This window comes from Armigeres subalbatus, chromosome 1 (assembly GCF_024139115.2).
Source record: "Armigeres subalbatus isolate Guangzhou_Male chromosome 1, GZ_Asu_2, whole genome shotgun sequence".
Lineage (NCBI taxonomy): Eukaryota > Metazoa > Arthropoda > Insecta > Diptera > Culicidae > Armigeres > Armigeres subalbatus.
Window position 1 is genome coordinate 64,308,405 of NC_085139.1, and position 20,372 is coordinate 64,328,776.

At 39.1% G+C, this 20,372-nt stretch overlaps 1 protein-coding gene across 4 annotated transcripts in view; it reads right to left on the bottom strand.

Annotated features, from left to right (window-relative positions):
• The window catches only part of LOC134226463 (ankyrin repeat and fibronectin type-III domain-containing protein 1), a 668,421-nt gene that overhangs the window by 363,437 nt on the left and 284,612 nt on the right, over positions 1-20,372 (bottom strand). The window lies entirely within an intron of this gene.

Genomic DNA, 20,372 nt, shown 5'->3' on the forward strand with positions numbered 1-20,372 from the left:
TGATTATTTCAAGAATTTATAACTACTAACTAATTCAACAGGATGAAGGTCATGATGATGTTCATAACATTTGTAAACAGTATCTAAAATATGTAGTATAACTCAATATACCAAATGATAATAACACTCATTATAATTTAGTCTACACAGTTATACCAGCGTTTCACGCTGCAAATACTAGCTATAGAGCAACGCACCACTAGACAAAAATGCGGCGGACACACACTTTCCGGAATTCCACCTCTGGAACGAGCTACTGAACTAAACTACTAATTTTGAAAGGATTTATTAAAAGAGGGTCCGAGAAAGCTTATTGGTTTTCTTAGGTGAAGATGTGCGATTATTTGGCTACAACTCTTGCGATTACTATTCATTATGTCATAAGTAACCGCAAAAACTGTATTTTACCAACAGTACACGATTGTTACAGGATTTATGGACAGGAAATAAAGGACAGGTTTTCCAAACCATGTATTTTATTGTTGGAAACAACATAGGATTGAATAGAGGATGTAATTGGAAACCGCTCACCGGATGTATCTTGTCGTGTTAGTCATCCATTTCTAATTGCACCATTATATCCATGGCTTCATCAATTCCTTCCTTTTTTCCAAAACTTTCACACACTTCAAACTTTTCTGTTAAAAAAAAACACTGGCGGAAAAAAACTTGAGAGACAAAAAAATGACGTCTGCTTCATATCACGGCGTACTAGATCCACTGATTTTTTTTCGCTGAAATACTGAACAATTTAGTGATTATGGCTCGACTGTACGATTGAAATATATTTTTCAAAATTTCAAAAATATTCACTGTGGAAATTCTAAAGAATTTTCATAGAAAACTTGAAAAATCCCGTGAAAATTTCAATGAATTTCCTATGAAAATTTCGAACAATTTGCCGTTAAAATTATTATTTTTTTGTTTATGTCCACATAAACCGTGTCCGCAATTACCCGTGGAAAATGTGAAAAAAATTTCTGTCTTTTAAACTTCCTGAAAAAAAAACAAAAAAAAAACATGTAAAATTTTTTAAAGATACGAACGTAAAAATATCTCCAAGCCAATTAACGCCATTGCGCCAGCTAGAATGACTTTCTGAGTGAAGCCGAAAACGCCGCCGCCTCTGACCATAATTCTGACAAACGCCGCCGCTACCGATTTGCGGACCGGCGCACGCCTCTAGTCCGCCTATAAAGTTGCGCTCCATACTGAATTGGAGCTTTCGTCACCAACAGCAGTCATAGACTCTTTTTAATCAAGTCTCCGACAAGTCTCCGAAAACTATTTCGGGCGTCGAACATTTCTTTGGTAGAATGAAGGAACTTGTAGCTCAGTTAAAGCATATACCAGAAAAATTCAATAAGTAATCAACTGTTTAGCTGAGAAAAAAAAATATGTTGAGATCAATAACGGAGTCATTCTGAACCAATCACATTTCTGCTTTGCTTGAACAATTTATTGTTGAGAATTCCACGATTAACATTCGCGGATGATCTCGAAATATATTTGGAAATCTGCTAGGGTAGAATACGGCTTTGGCAGGGTGCGACAGTTGTTGGCACCCTCAAAAATATTTGCGTTTTCCAGCAAACATACACTATTTATGAACATAATTTTGATTCAATCACACAATTTCAAGTCTAAGCTTTCATTTGAGTAAGTTGTTTGTGTAAAAGTAGCAAGATTTGATGTGTTAATCACCGAAACAAATTTGCACCTACGAAATCCTTGCCATTATTGCTATGCCAAAGAAAGCAGCGCATGAAAAGCAAACTGTTACTTACTTTTTTGGATCGCCTGTTTCTCCTCTTTATTCCGTATGACACGACAAATTAGGTACGTAAACTACTTTTTACACTTTATCACCACTTGATTTTCACCACAAAGAGCAAATTTATGCAATATTTGCTCTATGTTTCACTAAATAAAATCGAGACTGTTCGTTTTCTTTGGCAGCAGCACACTTCGGAATAGAGCGGGAGAATGTGTTTGTGAGCATATCAAACACACGCTAAAAAAAATACCACGCACAATTCTTTGTGATTTGATTTTAGGAAAAATACGAACAAAAAATCCGGCAATGGCATTTATTTAAAAAAAAGTGTTAACATACAAATGCTTCTATTCAGATTTTTACGCAGACCATGAATTATATCAAAAGTGATAGCAACACCGTAGTATTTTTACCCTTATGTGGCTGACAGGACCGTTTTCCTTTTGCAACTTCAATACTTTCCAAGCTCATCAAAAAAATCATAACCATCCCCGTTCCTACATAGCGCATTTCAACCATAAATAATTGCCTACTTTTAGGGTATTATCTATTATTCAACTGTGAAACGTAGTGTAAGAATGGGGTGGCTCCAGCGGCTGGATAGGACAGTGCTGCCCATTATTCAACATATGAAGACTCACGAGGTGGAATATATTGTTAATATACTATACTATTAGAAACGACGAGCTTCGTTTCACCTAAAACTGATTAATTATATATTTGTTACATTATTTAAAAGACGGTTAAGTATTCGAAATTCGCAAATTTGGATTCCATTTTTTAGATTAATTTTCGATTAAAGCAGAAATTTGTACTTCATTTGCATGGGAGTCCCCCTTCCAGAAGAGTAGGGGTCTAATACCATCATAATAATCTTCAACGTTGCCAAAAACCTTTACATACAAATGTTCATGCCGTTTCCTAGTCTACAAGGGCAGACAGACAAAAATTCATTCTTATGTGTATAGATTTGGTTTTACGTAGTTATATCGAGCGGTCGTATCTTGTACACAACCACCATGATTTTTTTGATGAAACAAACATATCATGTAAGGACCGCAAAAAGCAAGTTGTTTATTTGAAACTGGTTGATAGACTTTTAGCATTACAAAACTCTAAGACTCTAAGACTCTAAGGCATTACAAAAGACAAAAAATGTAAATCTTGGCAGCGAACAAAAAGCATATAAGTTCTCTTCTCTAAAATGGCCAACATTATTCAAATAGGTTGAAAATGGTAAAAGTTATGAAACGGTCAATATCTGGCTACACGGGTGCCCTATCTGCCATTCACGTCTGTTTTTTGTTGGCCGCATAAGGGTTAAATTTGTTTTGCAATGTGTTTAAATGCTTTTGCCTATCTGTCTACATGACGTAAAATTGATGCCAAGGCTAAAAATTTATGTTTTGCTTTAAACCAGTTTTGATAAACAATAAAGTTTGTTTCAAAATTGAGTGAAGCGAGATGAGCGTGCGGCCGATTAATATGAATGAATTTTACTACTGGAGAATATAAACAACCAGCATTTGGCACCAATACATTACCAGTTTTCTACTTCCATGTCTAGTTGCTAAAGGGAGCAAACTCATTGCTGATAATAGAAATTGCTATGCCAACAGAAGAAACGTTAACCTGTTACTTCATATTAAATTTACTGAGTTTGTGGTAAAAGCTGTTATATTTAGTGAACACCAACCATCAAAGAAAGAGCATATAAATGTATACCAGTTAAACTGGACCTGTGTTTTAGTGTATTTATTCATTATTTTTATCATTCAATTTGGCGAATGTCTTAGACTGCCAAGAATAGGTATTTTCCCCTATATCGACGACTGTTATTTCCTTTAGCAGCAGCTTGAATCTTTTCACGATTGGTGCAGCAACAACCGGAAGGGTGTAAATCCGAAGAAAGTATCGATAATTTCATTTTCACGGAAAAATGATCCTATACGGCCCACTCTGACGAAGGTCATAAATTCGGTGATGACTAACCACGAGGATAGCGGAGGCCAGACAATGGAGGTGATTACTAACGTTTCAAATGTAATCATGTCCTTTCTGGATACCCGCGTAAACTATAGTAAGGATCTGAAACAGGCCGTACTGACCCTCTTCGCTGGCGGAGCAGAAGATTCGCATTCTTACTGAGGAGAAGGAGTCAGCGGTGAAGACCAGGAAGGAGGCCGAATCGGAGATTCGTCTCCTTACTGAGGGGAAGCGGCAGGCGGAGAGCCAGATTGCGGTACTCCGAAGCTAAGTAAGAGCACGCAAGTGGCGAACCTGAATGTAGCTAAAAGGGTTGCAGTGCACAGTGTTGCTTTTTGCCGATTTCGTGCGCTTTTTTAATAGCATCGTTTCTTTTGATTTTTTTGCAGCAGTTTGTTTGGAGAAGACGTTAGATATGAAAAGCACCTTTCGAAACCAGATATGACCCTAGTGTCTTCGGGAAACCTCCTTGGCCGTGCGGTAAGACGCGCGGCTACAAAGCAAGACAATGCTGAGGGTGGCTGGGTTCGATTCCCGGTGCCGGTGAGGATCAACGGAAAACACTGCCTCCACCAAAAAGGGGAAACTGAGGATCACGTCGCCGGGAGGCGGACCTGCCGTGGACGGAGGTCGTGAATCCCAAAAGGGCGAAGTGGAGTCGTCAACAAGCTGCAAGGAGTGCGGCAAATGGAGCGGAGCAGGTCACTGCCAAGAAGGGTAGAGCCCGTGAGAAAAAGGGTGCGCCTTCCAATGGTAAGCGAAAAGATAGAGGTGAGGCGATTATCGTCAAGACAGACGATAAAAGCTACGCCGACGTCTTGAAGACTATGAAATGCAACGAAAAGCTCTCTACCTCTAGTCTAGGAGGAGATGTTAACTGCATCCGTCGAACGCGGAAAGACGAGATGCTTCTCGTTCTGAAGCGGGATGTTGCTCAGAAGAGTTCTGAGTATAAAAAGTTGACAGTTGACAGGTTCTAAGAAATGAGGTTCAAGTTAGCCCTCCCTATACCCAGTTTCGAACATCCAGACCAAGGGCCTGAATGAAATAACCGAGGTTGGAGACCTGATAGACGCACTGAGAGATCAGTGCAATGTTGAGATCCAAGAATCCGCGATTTGGTTACGCTAAGGCTATGCGGGAATGCAGGTCTGGATAAGACAAAATGACTGAGGGAAAGAAGGTGCTGGATAAGACAAAACTGAAAATGGGCTGTTCGGTATGCTCGTTGAGCACAAGCCAACCAATTCCGGACTTTCATAGGTGCCACGGTCATAAATCCTATGACTGCAAGGGGCCTGATCGCAGTGAGCTATGCTATGTACTTCGTTTTGCTGGTATTGATCGTGAGTCCAATCCTCGCTGTCTCCCTCTTAAAAGGCGTGTAGAGCTGCATCCCTACTGGAAACAGCAGCTGGATAGCGGACAAGTCCGGTATGGTGGGAATCTGGACTTGTGGGCGATACCCCATCCAGGAGATCTCCTGACGATGAGGTTTAAAACCAGTAGCCTTAGCAGGTGATTTCAATACGTGGGCAGTGGACTGGGGTTCCCGGTTCACTACCGTTAGAGTTCATATCCTGATAGAGTCTCTAGCGGTATGAAACGTAGTCCTGCTGAACGAAGGTCAAGTGCCAACGTCCAGAGGACCGAACGGTGATTCATGTATCAATGTGACCTTCTGTAGCGCGGGATGGTCGTTGGAGCCATACTGGAAGTTTCATGAGGGGCGTACTTCCAGTGACCAACAGGACGTACGTTTTATGGTCGGTTATACCCCCAAAGGAACCACGAGGCGGATCGGTGCTACTGATCCAGAAAGGCGCACCTCACAGTTTAACCCGGAACTGTTAGAGGAGGCACTACGATGGGAAAGACGGACTACAGGTCTAAGCGGCGACGAATTAACTGAGGAACTAACACGTGCCTGCGATATAACAATGCCAAGAAGAACCAAACCTTCCGTTTATCGAAAACCAGTGCACTGGTGGTCGAACACGATCGCAGATCTCCGTAGAACCTGTCTTAGAGCTAAAAGAAGATTGCGACATGCTAGAATAGACGTTGAAAGGGTCGATAGACGCCGGGCATTCTAGTCAGCGAGCAGAGTTCTCAACTACGAGATAAAATGTAGCAAGAGAGCCTGGGGTGGCATTGCGCACCTCGACTCGAAACGAGCAAACCATGCAAACTGTCATACGAAAGAGCTGTCGAAAGTAGATGCGCAATGAGGCCCCTACTTTGAGCAGCTGTGCAGGATGGTCAACGACAACCCATGGGGGGATGCATACCGGATAGTGATGGCTAGAACTAACAGCACGCCTTCTGAGAGATCCCCAGAGATGTTAGCCAGAAAAGTAGTTTCCGAAACATGAATCATCGAACAGGCCCTTTCCACCGTACGGGTCAGTCGACGTTGTACCGTTAGTGACTAACGAGGAGCTTATCGTAGTAGCAAGAAAACTTAAGCTCAATAAGGCACCAGGTCCTGATGGTATTCCAAACCTGGTCCTTAAACACGCTATTTTTGCTGATTCAGATATGTTTATGAGCTGCCTCCAACGCAGCGATGTCTGTGGGAAGGAAACTTCCCAAACCACTGGAAATGGCAGAAATTGGTGCTATTGCCGAAGCCCTGCAAACCATCTGGTGATCCTTTGGCATACAGATCAATTTGCCTACTCGACACTGCTGAGAAGTTGCTAGAGAGGGTGATTCTGAATAGATTGCCAGACTATACGGAGTGTGCTGTGCTAGCAACCAGTATGGTTTCCATAAGGGACGTTCTACCATCGAATCAATTCGGTCGATAACGGATACGGCAAAGGTAGCGCGTTGTTTGAATAGGCGAGGTACTAGGAAATGCGCATTGATTACACTTGATGTAAATAATGCGTTTAACAATGCTAGCTGGGCAGCTATAGCTGACTCCCTGCATCGCTTGAGGGTTCCGGATTATCTGTGCAGGATACTGAAAAAATATTTTCAGAATAGGGTGTTGATATATGATATACCGACACGATATATACATGTACGACGGAGTATTACGATTGGCGACTGGCAGAATCGCGTCACGAAAAATAATGCTGTGAAGTTTAAATATCACCGAGAAAAGCCAATCTAGCGGATCAATTAACTCCGGGTGTGTTGAATTGGGTTAGTAGTAAGTATGGTCAGGTCAACTTCCACCTATCGCAGGTGTTGTCTGAACATGCTTTAAAAATTTCCTGCATGGGTTCGGGTTTGCTGATTCCGCGGAGTGCCCGGAATTTGTAGGTGAGGTAGAATCAGCAGAGCATGTGATGTTTGCATGCCCGCGATCCGATGTTGAACGCAATACCATGCTGCTTGTCAGCGACATGGATACAACCCCGGACAATCTCGTTGAGTGAACATAGCGTCTCAATAGATTATGTCGAAACTACAGCGCTGGTGGCATTATTAACAAAACCAGCAGCTGCAGTAGAAACTACTGTGATGCAGTGAACACCATGCTAACCCCAACAACAAAAACGTCGCGTGTGGACTGCGGAGCCCTCCGTATGTAGATGTAGAGGATATTGCGGCTCATGCGCGGTGGTTGTTGCCGGAGTGCCTATCTCCTACGTGAACTTATGATACAGCCCGATAGGTTACTATAGCTTGCGGTCGACGGGTGGTGGTAACCTCACCACCCTTGTAACCATCCTTGAAGTCGATGTATAATAACGTCAAGTGTGTAAGCATGGGCGTGATCGTTCTAGCATTGCTCAAGTGCTGGCCGGGGGATACGGGCTTACGAAAGGGTTTTAGTTTTAGTGAGTCGGGTAAGCCCATCCCCACACTACCTGAGTTAACTCCTCAGGTGTCTGTTTGCAGATTTCCATTTACCCTTGCTCAAGAAAGAAAAAAACACACTTCAGACCGATTTGGTCGCTTTCGCTGCCAAGAGAATGCGAAAGTCTCTCACTTATCATCGCTGTATACATATACTATATGTAGGAGACTTTTTCGCAAGCCATCATGAAATAGAACTGATTCTTATTACATTTCTTTTAAGTAGCTCCAAACGCGGGGAGCACTGGTTCTGATGATGCATTTCAACTTGTTCACATGTGTGCGGTCCCCAACACAAAATGAGCGAGAACAAAGCGAAAATCATCACTTCTCACTTCTCAGCCTATCCGATTCTTTTCGCCCTTGTATACAAGTTTGATAAATTTGTTATCATGGCTTGTTATGATTCGGAGCAGTTTTTGGCTTTCTTTTATCGTTGTTCGTTTTGGATGTTGGTTTTCTAACCGCCGCTGCAAGCATCCAGGCGCTATCGTATACAGTGAACGTTCGCTAATTGGGGTTTTTCTAGTTGGGGCGCTTTTTAGTTGGGGGTTCGCTAATTGGGGCGAAACCCAATTAAAAAGCAGTCAAACGTCAGAATGTGATGTCAAAAACGCGTTGACGTTTTGTTTCCGTGTTTGGCGGGATCGATATTTTCTGGCGCGTAAAATTTTCCTTTGTTCAACGCAAAAAGTAAACAACATTGACGCTTGTCAAAACGCCCCAATTAGCGAACGGCATTCGCTAGTTGGGGTGAGGTCGTGCCCCAATTAGCGAACGATCACTGTATGCGCAAATAGCCAGCATTAGTTAACCGCCAGAAATTTGTATGGCAAAAGGCATCTAACGCGGGATTTCTCAAAAGTAGGAGCTTTTCACGAAAAACTATTTGATTCCAGTTACGTAGGAAGGTGTCTGCTACTATGCCTACCAAATATTTTTTCGATAATGGTGCTTAATTTTAAGAAATCGAACCTTAGATGCTATTCGCCATTCTGATTTCAGGAAGTTAACTCCTAAGCACACTCAAAGTGGGCGATTCATTGAGAGCGATTTCTGAAAACCCTAATGCTTTGCTTATTCAAACAAACATCTTTCGGCCTTGTAGCTTTCAGCCAAAAGTCCCTTCTCCGCTCAAAAAATTGATTTGATGGATGCATCTTATTTTGATACCTAGCGTAAAAAGATCATCAGAGTTCGGGAATAATAAACGCAAATGTTTTAATTTGGAGATCTGCCAGTTTCTTAAGATAACTTCAATAAAAATCTAGAATTTTACTGGGGACTGGACCCCAAAAGATTATTTCGATTAATCGCTTGGGGTCCAGTCTCGAGTAAAATTCTAGGTTTTCTATTGAAGTTTTCTGCCTCAATTTATTATTACATACCAAACCAACTCAACCAACGTTATTACCAAATGAAAATTTTACCAAATATCTACAATACATAATGTTACAAATTATAAAATCCTCAAATTTCAACTCGCTATATATTTATTATTTATACGCATGCTTGAACACTAGTTTTTGAAAGAACTGTAATTGGAAGTAAATTGACATTATTTTACTGGTGTTTATCGACTTTACAGCGGCTTTACCTGTGGATAGAATTTCACGGTACGCTGAGGAAAATTCACGCTATTTGGTAGCATAATAAATATTCAGCACCAGCTCAAACTTTATTACAACGAACGATCTAATCATTTTCCGTCTACTGGTTTTTCCTCTACACGACAAAATCCGTTGTTCAAGAAGTTTGTAGACCAAGCGCCTTCTCAGAATATGATACGCTTGTTTGCACCAGCAAAACTCGTACAAAGAGTAATTATTAATTTGTATCCCCCGTACCGCACCACTTGCGCAGTCCCCACGGTAATCAATAACGGCTGCATGGATGTACCCTCGCCAGCCACCCCCCCATCGTAACCGTCGACACTAAGTTGTACCTATTTCAAATAGAAGCGGATTAATCGTTGGCTCTGGAGCCGGCATCCACCCACGCGCGTGCCTTCGATGACCGGATGGGCAATAAATTCCGAAATGCAATTAAAATTGCTTCTTCTATTGGCTCGAAACCGTTTCAAGTTTCGTGTTCGCTACTAAACGCACCCCTTCACTCCACACTGCCGTACCGTCACACTATCCATAGCGTTCGGTCTGGTCACCTCTTCGGCTTGCAGAACAAAAAAAAGCGATAACTTGGTCATCAAACACCATTAACTAATTATCACGTTATCGGAAATTAATTCCTTCCATGAAGCGTGGGGCCACAGACAATATCTTCGCGAAACTGGACACTTTTCATCGACTAAGAAGTGGGATGTATCCCCAGCTGACCGACCGATCGCACTACGGTACGGTTGACTGATGCGGCGTTCATCTCTCTGTCGGCCTTTCCGGGGGAGTCTCATTATGCATCGAAGGGATTATTCAGTGTGTTCGTCCCAGCGAAGATAGTGCGGCCTACTGTCGTACTACAATAGCGTGGGAGAATTCCGCTGGGGCTGCGTCTAGAGAAAAAAAAGTGGGCGCTCTGATGATACCGGATGAACTATCGAGTGGGGAAGTTCAGGGTTGGTTGCAAAAGCGGTAGCTGGGTGGGTTTGATTAAATTGAGAGCTTATTGAACTGATGCGGCAAGTGGAAATCAAGTAGGTCCTTGAATATAACTCAGTGTGGTTGAACGATCGGTTATAAATCGGACCAGGCCAAAGAAGGGTCGGGTTCGAATCCCTGACCATTTCCAGGGCATTTCCAGGTGGGGATTTTTTCTCCACTTCCCTATAACTGCGAGACGGTAATGTCCTAACTATAGTATGCAAAGTCAGTGAAGAATACGAAGAAGCAGAAAAAATAAGAATAAGCAAGATAACAAGAGAATAGACAATGATGAATGCCCCGATACGCCTGTGCAATCTACGTAATTTTCTACAGTCATTACCTGGGGGTTGAAGACTAATTAGCTTCTAATATTTACCCGTCGGCGGTGTTTCACCTGATTGATAAGCTGGCTTGAGAGGGGAACAAAGATTAATTTTGCGCTTGAATGAGTTTTTTTTTTATGAAATGGTGCATAGTGTGATTAATATGGTGCATGTCCACTGAACATTATCCGCAGTCACTCCATTCAATTGGTGTAAAAACGATATGATCACTAGCTCAAACTTGATTTGATCCGGATAAATTGTTATTTGGTATGCACGTTTTACGGATCTTTATATTGAAAAGCTATATATTCCCTACAGAAACGAGAGGTGTGCACTGATTCGAATATCGCCGGCATTCATCGTTAATAAAATCTGGAGCTAAACTGAAGCTTTTATAGGTACGAATAGGTTCTAACACTGTTAAATGAATTAATTTAAGCTTTTGAGGAATAATCAGGACAAGTACTTATTAAAAAAGAACAAAAAACTGAAAATAAAATGTAAATTATTCGACAATTCGATCACTAACATCATAATAAGCAGGCATTTTTTTTTAGTTCGAAGTTGATGTAAATTTGCGTTAAATCCTCATGAAAATTCGTTTTCTGGAATACATTTACTTTTATACAAATTAGTGTCAACGATGCGTTTTTTTCCTAATGCTTCCCCCAGGCCCAAGGATTAATTATTTGGCTGTCCTGTACGCAGTCGTCAACAACAACTCCACCTTCCGCAACGATGTTCTTTCGTTATAAAACACACGTACATTACTTCCTTCTACAGGTGTTCTAAGCTCAAAGCTCGCTCCAATGTGGCGTCGTCGGTAATACCGGACATTGCCTATATTCGCTTGCAGCAAATTTACTCGCGGGGCGATGCGAGACTAAACGTTGGATATAATTGGCTTCGCCGGTCGCATGGAACCACCGAATAAGATTGAGCTCTTACTTGAACGTAAGTAAACAACCGACACTTGATGTTGCACCTATCCAAAGCCATGTACCGGTCGCATTTGTATTCGTCAACGTCAGTGGTGCTCAACTTTTCAATTTTCTACCGGGTTGCTTCAAATAACATCGCACATTGCAATGGTGGATATTTTTGTTTTTCATGCAAAGGTATGTCAGAAAACTTGTCCATATCTCTTTTTTATTAGAAAACGGATACTGCGTTATAGAAAGTATCTTAAAAGAGAAATTCTTCTCGCGTACTTCTAAAACGCTCATACATGCAGACATCACTTCTATTTATCAAGTTGATTCTATTGGAATATAACATTATGGAACTTCATGCCTACTACCAGGCAATACGTTCTCTTCTTCAAAGAGTATAAAAATGCATGCATCTTAAAAAGGATTAATTTCGACGAGAGGATTACATTTTTGCATGTATTAAGTTGAACAAATGCATTCTTCGAAATAGGTGATAATATCTCCCCTTGCTTTGAACCGAGCCAATGCTTTAATTAAAAGTAGGAGTACTTCCTTTGCCTTTAACCGAGTAAATGCGTCAATTGAAAGAAATAACCTTATCGTCTCTTGCCATCTGCCAGGCATTTGCATTCTTTGAAAGAAGGAACCATATCTTCTCTTGCCCTTCTGCTGGAAGGATGTATTCTTCGAAAGAAGGGATAATGTCTTCCCTCACATTAACCCGAGCAAATGCTAGTATTGAAAAAAAAAAAAAATCATATTCTCTTTTGTTTTTCTGCCGGCAAATGCAATCATAGATTCCTTTGCATTAAACTGCCTGAATTGAATAAAGGAACCATATTATCTTTTGCTTTCTGCCGGGCAAATGTATCTCATGTTCTATTGCCTCTATCTGAGCAAATTCTTGAATTAAAAGAAGGAACTATATCTACTTCTGCCTTTTGCCGGACAAATGCATCCTTTGAAAGAAGCAGCTATATCGTCTTTCGCCTTCTACCGGAAAGATACATTCTTCGAAAGAAGGGATCCTATTATATTACCTTGCTTTAAAAAGAATTAATTCCTGAATTGAAAAAAGGAACCAGCAAGAGAGGATGCTTTCTACCGGGAAAATGCATACATTGTATAAAGGGATGATATTACACTTGCCTAAAACCGAGCGAATTCCTGAATTGAAATAAAGAAACATATCGTCTTATAGCTGGCAAAACATACTTTTGCATATAAACAATAAAGACGGATCCATAACAAAATGAAAAACGATCCATAAATAACATCTGCATGTTCCTTAAAATGCTACCATAAATCCATAAAATAGTTCAGGAGATTCCATAAAGAATATTTTTTTGATCCATAACTAAGCTAAAATTTAGCAATTAAAAGGGAAATATGTTCCATTAACATGATAAAGAAAAACATTACAATTCTTGCTATTTTCCCATAAACATATGACAAATGATCCATAGATCTTTGGAAAATGATCCACAAAAAACTATATTTTGATCCATAAAACTTCAAATTTGCGCATTTTTTATCGTGATGATGATCCATAATTTCAGTAATATGATCCATAATTTTAGTCATATGATCCATAATTCTGGCCATTTGATCCATAACTTTGTTCAAATGATCCATAGTTTTGGTGATATGATCCATAAACTTTGATAAATGATCCATAGATTTTATAAAATGTGTGTATCAATTAATATAGTTTCATTGGCCTTCTTTCCAAGCATTATGGATCACATTATCAAAATTATGGATCATATGACCAAAATTATGGATCATATTACTAAAATTATGGATCATCAACACGATAAAAAATGCGCAAATTTGAAATTTTATGGATCATAATATAGTTTTTATGGATCATTTTTCAAAGTTTTATGGATCATAAAAATATTCTTTATGGAATCTCCCAAACTATTTTATGGATTTATGGTTGCGTTTTATGAAACATTCAGATGTTATTTTTGGATCGTTTTTCATTTTTTTATGGATCGTTTTTGCACATTGAACGGTGCAAAGTAAGGGCTGCCCTTATAGCTTTATATCGCTAAGCTAAGCTAAAGCTAAGCTAAAGCTAAGCTAAAGCTAAGCTAAAGCTAAGCTAAAGCTAAGCTAAAGCTAAGCTAAAGCTAAGCTAAAGCTAAGCTAAAGCTAAGCTAAAGCTAAGCTAAAGCTAAGCTAAAGCTAAGCTAAAGCTAAGCTAAAGCTAAGCTAAAGCTGTTAAAGCTGTTAAAGCTAAGCTAAAGCTAAGCTAAAGCTAAGCTAAAGCTAAGCTAAAGTTGTTAAAGCTAAGCTAGCTAAAAGCTAAGCTAAGCTAAAGCTAAGCTTAAAGCTAAGCTAAAGCTAACCTAAAGCTGTTAAAGCTGTTAAAGCTAAGCTAAAAGCTAAGCTAAAGCTAAGCTAAAGCTAAGCTAAAGCTAAGCTAAAGCTAAGCTAAAGCTAAGCTTAAGCTAAGCTAAAGCTAAGCTAAAGCTAAGCTAAAGCTAAGCTAAAGCTAAGCTAAAGCTAAGCTAAAGCTAAGCTAAAGCTAAGCTAAAGCTAAGCTAAAGCTAAGCTAAAGCTAAGCTAAAGCTAAGCTAAAGCTAAGCTAAAGCTAAGCTAAAGCTAAGCTAAAGCTTCCATTCGTTGTTGTCAGACAGTTAGAAGTCACAACAGTGTTGCTGTTACTGCATCACTTGGTTGAATACTAATCACTTTCTTCCCTTACATTATTTTGTTTAATTTTCTTTCCCTTTATTGTAAGCGAAAGCAAGTTTTATTTTCTATATGAGGATGCTTTGAACAATCTGAATGCAAATTGTTTCCAAAAGACATCTAGCGGAAAATGTGTAAAATAATATTTTTCTTCGGAAGAAATTTTAGTTTTTTTTTCTCTTCGGTCTATCGGAATGCGGTATGAAGAGAAGAAATTTTTGAAAAGAGAAAGAGAATTTATAAATATCTATTTATGAATTTTTTTTTCATTTTTGTCTTTCTCGTACAACAAAGTTGCACTGAAAGGCTATATGGTCACTCCGAAAACGAACTTTTGATAGGAACCTCGGATACCCATAATGTTATATACCAATCGACTCAGCTCGACGAACTGAGGTGATGTCTGTATGTGCGTATGTCTATGTGTTTGTATGTGCGTATGTGTACAAATTTTGAAGACACACTTTTTGGAACTTCACATTGTCCGAATTACTTGCAACAGATTCCATTCGACGGGGAATCTTGTCCTATTGTTTGCTATCGAAAAATGGCCAGATTGGACTATGAGATCAGGAGTTATAGACAAATTACTATTTTCTATGCCCAAAACACGCTGAAAATGCTCATTTATATTTGTTTTAGCATTTTTTTTTAACAAGAAAGGCAAAGGATTTTTTTTATTTTGCTGAATACTGACACACAATGTTCTACAAAATTGTAGCATAAATTTTGCTAAAGAACTTTTTTGTAGCTCTTGAGTTGACTGATTTAGAGAAATTTTACCAACTTGGATTAGGGTGTCCCTAAAAAAAACTGTATGTTTGATCTACTTATTTTGTTTTCGGTTCTTCGAAAAAGTTGTCTTTAAGAATCTTTTCGAGCTCAAAAAATGCAACTGCTCAATATTCTTTGCCGATCAAAAGTAATAGTCGTTTTTCTGTCAAAAAATTGTTTTCTCAGAGTTGATATCTCAGATTGGGGCAAAACAAAAACATATGTTTACAAGACATTTGAAAAAGCAACTCATATTCTTCATTATATAAAAAAAACAAGGAGATGTTATTATTTTTTATCTCAAGTTTTACCAATTTGACTAATGTCATATTTTTCCAGATAAATTGATATATTTCGGTAACGGAAAAAGATTCGTTTTTATTATTATCACCCTATTGCAATATCCAAGCGTTTTTACACTTGTTGTACCGCCATCGGGGGTGACAATGGGTCTGGGGGGTGAGAATGGGTCAGCGCTCTCACTGGCAGCCTGGAGGTCGGATAGCAAAATCGTTCAGAAAGGTCTCTTATATTTTAGTATTCTTGCCCTCAGATACATCCAATCTATTCTATAAGCATTCTAAGTAGTGTGAGTTCTAACAGTGACCCATTCTCACCCCCATTTGACCCATTGTCACCCCCGACGACGGTACTAAAGATAAAATTTTTTTCAGGATAAGCAGTTATAAGTGTAATTTGTTCAAATTTCATGCATGTAAGACTTAAACATAGTAGGCGTAATTTTTGTTTTGTTTTTTTGTCTTTATTATCGAGATTTTCAGCCCGAGGCTGGCTCGTCTCGAACTAGGCGTAATTTTCAACAGTGTACTAATAGTACTTTTGACCCATTTTACAATAATCCTGGGTGCAGATCTACGATAAAAGAAGTCCACGACGTTAGGCATAATGGCCTGCCTTCTTTATGGCATGGGCTGTTCTTTGGGTCATTTTATGCCTAACGTCCATTATGCCTAACGTACATTATGCCTAACGTCCGTTATGCCTAGCGTCCATTATGCCTATCGTCCTTATGCCTAACGAACTTATTCCAAACGGGGTATACCCGATAAAAGATGAATTTCTTGCCAAAACTATACTTTTAAGAAAAAAAAAATGATCAAAATTGTCTTTTTTTATAATCAACTAGTCGACCCGGCAGACGTTGTCCTGCATAGTAGGTGAAAATGTGCTATGAACTGCCCATACAAAATTTCCATACGAATCTTAGTTTTAGTTTTTCACGATTTACTTAACTTTACTCGTGATTTTCGCGTTAGGAAATATCATAAAAACCCGTCGGAAACTGTAACGAATGTTTCTGCTGAAGAAATGAAAAAAATCCATCCAGCCGTTTTCAAGTTATGCGGATACGAACACAGACCATTTCATTTTTATATATAAGAAGATTTATTTAAGGCTCAATTGTTTTATAAAAAACTTTATAGAGCCGATAGGCTGATAGAATAACAAAGTTATCCTAACTAAAAAGCATTTTTTCCGCGCTTTTTTGCGAGCCGCATATATTTCTTGTTCTCGCAGTAGTGATGAACTTATAAAACCATAAAAAATCACTTTAACAAAGATTAAAAAAAAAAATCAGATCCTCCTCCTTCTTCTTCCGTTGCTCCTGTACTGTCTCGTAATATTTTTTGTTTTTCCTCAGTATAATTCAGAATACCCTTGCCTTCGTACCACAATTGGTCAGTTTCATTTTTGAATAAGATTTTCGTTGGATCCTGTTCTTCTTCTGTTTCTGTAGATTGCTGCATCTCCTCGTCCAGAACTTCGATTGTCTATTCTTCGATAACTTCCTCTTTAGTAATGGAGTAGCAACTACGAGCAGTCAATCAAGCTCAAGCTCAAGCTCAAGCTCTTCGATAACTTCCTCTTTAGCACCTTCTTCATTTTCCTGGGTTCCGCTCACTACTTCGGCATAAGTTATTAACGATTCCTTGGGCTTCTCCTGACTCCGCTTACTTGGCGGAGGACATGTATCATTGCGATGCCCTTCCTTTCGGCACTCAAAACACTTATTCCTTAGGTCCTCGTAGAAGATCCTTCTTCTGTGATTCGCAACGACGGCGGTATTTCATGTTTCACATCAATAAGCACTCCTCGTTCCGGAGGAACTCCTGGAGGATTTTTCGAAGAAATTTATGGCAGAATTTCCGGAAGAACTCTCGAAGGCATTTCTGGAGGACAGATGATCTTTAGAAAATTCCTTCAATAGTTTCTTCGAAAATTCCTCCAGGAGTTCCTTTGGAAATTCCTTCATTAATTCTTTCAGAAATTCCCCCAGGATTTTTTTTTGGAAATTTCTCCAGAAATTCCTACAGGAGTACCTACCTACGAATTTATTCCTTCAGATGTTCCTCCAGAAAATCCGCAAAGATTTCCACCAAGAGTACGTTCTGAAGTTTCTCCAGAAATTACTACAAAAGTTCTATTGTGTTGAACTTAATCAAGAATTAAAGAAACACATTAATAAAGTTAAAAAAAAACTACAAAAGTTCCTTAAGGAATCCTTCCGTAATACCTCCAGTGGTTCCTCCGGAAAGACCTACAGGAGTTCCTTCAGATATTCCTCAGAAAATTCAACCAGGGATTCCTTCTCTGGAGCAAAAATTCCTCCAGGACTTCCTCCGGAATTCCCTCCAGTAGTTACTTCGGATATTCGTCTAGGAGATCCTTCGGAAAGCCAGAGTTCCTCCAGAAATATCTCCCGAAACACCTAAAAAATCGGTGGAACTCGTGGAGGAATTTTCGAAAGAACTCATGGAGGATATTCCGGAGTAACATTTGAAGAATTTGCTGGAGGAGTTTCCGAAAGAACTCTTGGCAGAATTCCAGAAGGAATTTCTGAAAAAACTCTTGGATGAATTTTTGGAAGATTTTCTGGAGGAACTCTTGATAGAAATGTTTAAGACATCTTCTCAAGAAACTCGCAAAGGAATTTCCGAAGGAGTTATTGGAGAAATCACCGGAGGAATTCTTGAAAAGGAAAAAAATCGTAGGATCTCCTGGAGGAATTTCAAGCGAAATATCTAGAGGAACTGTTGGCGGAGATTCAGTAGGAACTCTTGGGGGAACTTCCTGAAGAATTCCTGGATGATTTTGAATGAGACTCTTTGGAAATCTCTCCAGGAGTTGTTTTTGAAATTAAAAAAAAAACTGCCTTGGAAATACCTCCTACAATTTCTCCAGGATACCGTCGGAAATTTATCTAGGTGTCCCTCCATAAATTACTGCTAAAAATTCCTAAAGAAATTTTTCGGTAGTTCCTCAGTTCCTCCAGAAAGTTCTGTAGGAGTTCCTCCAGATATTCCTCCGAAGATTCAACCCTGAGTTCCTTCGAAAATTCCGGGAATTTTGGGAATTATACCAGAAGATTTTCCGGCAATTTCTCCCAAAACACTAACAATTTTTTTTTGTTGGAACTTCTGGAGGAATTCCTGGAGGATTGTTTGGAGTAACTCTTCAAGATATTTCCGGAAGGGTTTGCAAAGGAATTCTTGGAAGAATATGTATAGAAATTTCTGAAAAAAAAACTCCTGGAATAATGTACGGAGCAGGGATGGGAATGGTTGACATTTCTTTTTACCATTCATTCGTCCATCCAATCATAGAAAAACAAACCCAGCCGCAGCAGCCACGCCAAGCAGACGACCGTCAGCTCATGCTTTTACTATTTTCTCTCCGCACAATTAATGTTATCGTACAATAATTTCACAACGCATAACCGATTTTTGGTGGCAAATATCCTTTTCATTATTCTTTGCTCATTTTATGGATTAGAACTAATACATCAGTACCAATAGCTAGCAATCTTTCCAGGAATTGCGTCTCAGGTAAGTAAATTCGATTATGTTCATTTTTTTTGGACAAATTGTTTCGGTTTGTTCGGTGAACGACTGTATAAAATGTGAACAATCGCATAATCAAAGTGTTGTTCTGTACATTTTCCAAGACTGGCACGGAGAAATTTCTGAAGAAGCTCAAAGAATATTTTTTGAAGAAACTCCTCAAGGGATTTGTGGAGGAATTTTAAAAGGAGTTGCTGGACTCATTTCCGGGGGAATTTCTGGAGAAATTTCTAGAAGAAATCTTGTAGGATATTTCGGAGGATCTTCTTAAGGAATATCCAGAGAAATTTTTGGAAGAACTCCTGGTAAACTTTTCATAGGAACTCTTGGGGGAAATACCGGAAGAATTCTTGGATGAGTATCCGAGGGAGCTTCTAGAGGAATTTCTGTAGATGCTTCCTGAGGAGTTTTCATCAGAATCCCTTGGAGGAACTTCCAGAAGAACTCTTGAAGGGATTTCTTGAGGAACTTCTGTGAAATGTCGTGAAGGACTTGTTGGAGGAATATGTGAAGGAATTTTGAATGTATTATTGGAACTCTGGAGAAACTCTCGGAAAAACTTTCGAAAAAAAATTAGAATTTCAAGAGCTTCTACAAAAATTCCCTCAGAAAATTTCTTAGAAATTCCTCCAGAAATTTCCCCAGAAATTCTACCGAAAATTACTCATCTTTCAAGGCTACCCTGAAAAATCTTCCAGAAGGTTTTCCGAAAATTCCTCAACGAGATCCTCTTGGATTTTTTTTTAAAGTAGTTTCTACGAAATTCCAAGAGGTTTTGCCGGAGGAATTTGCGAAAGAACTAGTTTAATTTTCGGAGGAATTACTAAAAGAACTCCAGATCTAAGGAATCACTGGAGGTTTTACCGAAGGATTCATTTGAGAATTTCCGGAGTAATATCTGGAGGACCTCCTCGAGTAACTCAAGAATAAAATTCTGTAAGAACTTCTGTAAGAATTTCTGAAGGAATTTCCGAAGAAACTCCTGTAGGAATTAGTGGAAGTATTTTCGAAGCAGGTTTTGACCCTTCCTTCGGAAGCGTCTATAATTTCACTTTGTATGCGTTACGCAGGTGTGTTACGTATTGATCTATCAAGAAATCTCGTGAATTATTAAATAAAATGTATGGTATTTTAAACAAATACACTTTGACATTGAAAATATAATTATAACAAATAATATGACATGGAATTATGCCTATTTTTCTGATTTGTTTCAAAGAAACAAATGATTTTAATTTAGGAACATATAGAAGCATGTACAAGAAAATCTTCTCAGAAAAGCAAAACACGTAAAAATTGAGAGGGATTTCAAAAATTTCTTCAGTGGAAGCTAGATAGCAGATGTGAGCATGTTTGAGACACTAATAGATCACTTGTATGCATGTATGTGTGTGTATGTGTGCAAATTCTGAAATTTACTACCATAAAAATCTCGCTCATTTTTAAGGTATTGAACAAGTTTAGTTTTACCAAATTTGGCATCCATAAGGCGAAATATATGTTATTATTGAACGCTATTGAGTTTCGCTCAGATCAATGACTGATTTAGTTAGTTCTGGATTAATTAATATCGAGGTCTCTGAAAATTACGAGTA